The sequence below is a fragment of the Octopus bimaculoides genome, chromosome 3 (genome assembly GCF_001194135.2).
Source record: "Octopus bimaculoides isolate UCB-OBI-ISO-001 chromosome 3, ASM119413v2, whole genome shotgun sequence".
Taxonomy (NCBI): domain Eukaryota; kingdom Metazoa; phylum Mollusca; class Cephalopoda; order Octopoda; family Octopodidae; genus Octopus; species Octopus bimaculoides.
The window spans coordinates 115,969,208-115,973,708 of record NC_068983.1 but is presented as its reverse complement, the minus strand read 5'-3'; positions in this window follow the sequence as shown (position 1 = coordinate 115,973,708).

Here is a 4,501-nt window from a genome sequence, read left to right as displayed (position 1 = left end):
TATATATATATATATATATATATTCATACACACACATACATACATACATACATATATACACAAACATATATATGTATATGTCTGTATAGCTGTATGCGTGTTCTTGTGTGTGTGTGTGTGTATCTATATGCATGTATGTATTTGACCCCGATATTTTTGTCAATATTTGGGTGCAGTTATGAATGGTGTTCTATTCAAACGCATTCATACCTAGTTAGGAATTACTTTTTTTTATATATAACCTCTTTTTTTTAATACTTAACAGGTATGAGACAACCTATAGAAATATATTCGTGACGTTTGCTTTCTGTTTGAAAACCCCGACAAACTATTCTTAAATATACGTACACTCATGCATGCATACATACATACATACATACAGCCACCTCCTATATACACATGCGTGAGTGTGTGTGTGTGTGCGTGTGTGTTTAAATCTGCTAAAAGCTAATGAGGCATATTTTTCTTGGTCGGCTACAATAACCATCAGGTTTTCATTTGTAATATATATTATGTAGTCTGCATTCAATTAGAACTGATATTGTACAGGAATTACAAGCTTCCACGCCATTCAAATGGCGACGCAATTTCAATTTATTTAGCCTTCGAATATATCAGTCACAAGATGTCTTGAACTATGCACTGTGAATTGGAGTAACTTCCAAAGACTGAAAGAGGAAACTCCTACGTGGTCTCTTGACACTGTTATAAATTGTAACTAAATCGCCTTCAAATTGTGCCCAACGTACAACCGGAACTACATTATCTTGTGTCTGAAAGGACTCTGATCATAGGTCATTGATTGGTTGAAATTACCGAAATACGACAACTTTAACACGAAGTAACTTTGAAAATATAAACTTTTCTTAACATTATTAAGAGTAAAAGATGTTTTAGATGACACATTCTACCAGTGTCCGAAGTTTGAAATTGTTTAGTTACAAAAAATTAATTTCTCGATGTGCCGTTCAAAGGGTAAAGATCCTAAACTGTTTCTTCTCGGAGAAATCTCTTCACAGCTAAGTAAAGTGGACAGTGTCGTTCTTTGCTACAAAACGTTGTGCCAGTGATATGATACAGACTACTCATTCACGACTTAGATGGCCGCCACCCTAGTAACTCGGTCATCATCTGATCAATATTTGCAAGTGATTGATTCTGTTATTTGCTCCAGGTCGGCAATATACGAGTTGACCTACAATCAATATACGAGTAGACCTACAAGAGGGGTTCCAGCCATATCATTATGGCTTTTTATTATTTATTCTTTTATTCAAATTGTACATAAAATGTTATTCAAATTGTACATATAAAATTACACTAACCAGTGTGTAATACTATGTAATACTTTTTTTTAAATATAAATAAAAACAGAAGAGTGAAATTTGAGAGAGAATTAGCTGCTGATTTTAGCAGCTCGAGGTTCTCTAGAGATTTGGATGAAAGTTTTAAGAAAACTGTGTTGACAACATTGTTTAATATCATGTTGTACATGAAAAGTGAAAATAGAGTTGTCCAGTAAGAATAAATGGTTTTAAATTACTTTAGTCAACTGGACAGTTGTAAAGATACTCCTCTGCTCTACCTTGCACGTAATACACAACACAGATTCTTCAGTGATAATTCAACAGTTCGTCAGAGGTTATGAGACATTGCCATTTATTAACCAAATGGTTTGTATTCTGCGAATTTCTGTCTTTAGACTTCGTGTTAGGAAAAATAAAAGTCGATCGTTGAATCTGTAATTAGTGAGCTCTAACATGTTTGCTAAATATATTATTTAACTCATTGTAAATTATTGTTTTCGTCTAGCCCCAGTTCACTGGTAAGATAGAAAACAGGGATGAAAAGTATTCCAGTAGTGACCATTAGGTTGTAATTTCATGGAGATTTGGCTGCTAAATCTACATGCAGATGCTCACTTGCTAGAACAATGGCTGTGGAGTGTTCCTAGTTGTTCGTCTATCGAAGTGTTACGTACGGTTTGCTCTCTTATACTGTAAACTGCCACTGTATGTTTGTGTCTTTTCTTTCTTTACCTTTACAGCTTTATCTGGACAAAAGACTACAGCTCGAAAGGTCGAACCCTTCTCAATATTTTCTTTACAACGTAAAACTAATAACCTTGTACTCTTGTTAGTTTTTGTTGTTCCTAAAATCTTTTTTCATATTTTATTACACTTATTCTATTGCTCTATCAGAGTTAACTTTTCAGTTAAACACCGATAACAATCGCAACAATTTTTTTGACAATAATAAACATTTTTCTATGAACACATATATGCTTTTATTAAACATTGTGATGACTTTTTATCAATCTTTGCTTATTATTTTTAAATAACAGTGCTTCAAATATTCTATGAAATGTTCTTTGAATATTTGTAGTAACAACTCTGGATGGATGTGAGGCAGGGTCTATTCTGATGTAATTTCAATTCGGGAGCAGCTCACTAAAATGCCAAAATTTATTCTAGTATCTGCCAAGAACCAAGGAGGAGGAGATATCTTCGTGATCACTCGACGTAATAAAATCAGGCCCTACCGCTCGTCTTAAAAGTCAAAAGAACACATTATATAATGTAGTTTTCGATATTCTTAAAACAATAAGAGGGTAACAACTGGATTGACTTTGAAAAGAGCTAACATGAGGCTAAACAACAACCAATTCTACCGGAATCTAACAACCAAATGTTGCTTCTTATTTTATCAGTGAAAACCTCAGTGTCATTAAGAAAAGAATCTGAGTTTTAGGTGACGCGAAAAATCGAAACCGCGTCACAAAATTAAACACATTTCAAGCTATCGCCAGAAGCAACTGGGCACCAACTTAATATTTATTTATATTCAGTTCTGTCTTGTAAGGTTCAGAGTTCAAATCTCGCAGCTGTCGACTTTATCTTTTATCTCTCTAGAGTCGATAAACATATCTATTGTTTTTTGGTACTCAATACAAAATACAAAGTAAATGAAGAATATTATAACGATACTTTACAAGCTTCACAGAGCAAGGTATAAGTTTCTGGCAAATTGAGACTGTGATACGGTTTCGTTCCTCAATAGAAACTACTTCACTTAACTTAGGCCACAATTTCTGTTTAGTTTCATCTTTTATACAGGGTTATTGGGATTAGTTTAAAGAAAGCAATATTGCATTAGACTTCGAACGGCGAGTTGTCAGAAACAGTTGGAGGTAACATAGTGTTCCAGTTTCCGTTTCGTCCATGTGAATTCACTATTAAGCTTTGCTATTCTATTCATTTTGGAAGAAAACGTTTTCTCCTTAGACATTTATGATGTTATTGGTTTGTAATACATATGATGCCTTCATCCAATTTTATCACGTTGATGTTATATGTCGAACTTGTGCCTCAAATTTGGTTTGCCTAGAGTTTATTTCAAGTGTGCGAAACTTGCACTCCAGGTAGTATGTTTCTGGTATTTGTTCTTGAAAGTGTTTTCACTACCTACAAATAGTTCATGAATTCAATACAGACGTATCGTTGTGTCTTGGCAAATTTATAGGATTGTTATGCCTAAACAGCACTAAACAATGATTTGAATTTTATTTTTCTTGACACGCAAGTTGATAAAAGGTTAAATTTACATTAAACGAGACTGGAAACTTCTTAATTTCAATATTATCTAGAATCACATAATTAAATGTATTCCTGTCAGGGCCTTTCTTAGGATTTTGTTGATGCAAACCATATCTAGTCAGTTCATAATGATTGGTTTTTTTTTTTTTACCTAACTCTCGTGTGCAAATCCGATTGGTAAAATCAGCTGAATTGGATAAAAATATATCATATTTTATACATGTATACAACCACTCCAATAACGCCTCCCCAACCTCCTTCATGATACCAGAAAGGAGATTCATCACATCATTAGCCAGCCATGTATAGCAGCTGATAGAAAACGGGATTCCATACACAATATCATGGAGAATCCTAGAAAATCCAGGCTCCCTACACTGACGGGGCCAATCGCTGTAAATTATGCATAGCGGAACGGGCGAGGATCCTAAGGACTCCCTCGACCCAAGATACATCCTAAACTCCAGAACGGAGGTTTTCGGGTCGTGCTTACATTTCAGAAAATTCCTGCTAGCATATTGGAACCCACGGGATAACAGGGTCACCGGCGTTCGATAGCCAAAAGGATACAATCCTCTTTGTTGACATCGGCGACCGATACCTAGAGAAAACAATCTCCTATGTTGACATTGAGTAACAGGGTCCTTTCCTCCTCCATATTCTAGAGAGGCCTTTAGCCAACAGGTTTTGGGATCTGATGATACGCCATAAAGCTAAGCCCTTTATGGACGTGAAACCTAAGGTAGTCCCATAAACCGGCCTTATCTAACTTTAATATATACTGCTCTATAATTTAGAGTGTGCTTCTATTTTCGGATTTATGTTTACGGACGATATATATATATATATATATGTGTGTGTGTGTGTGTGTGTGTGTGTGTGTGTGTGTGTGTGTGTGTGTGTGT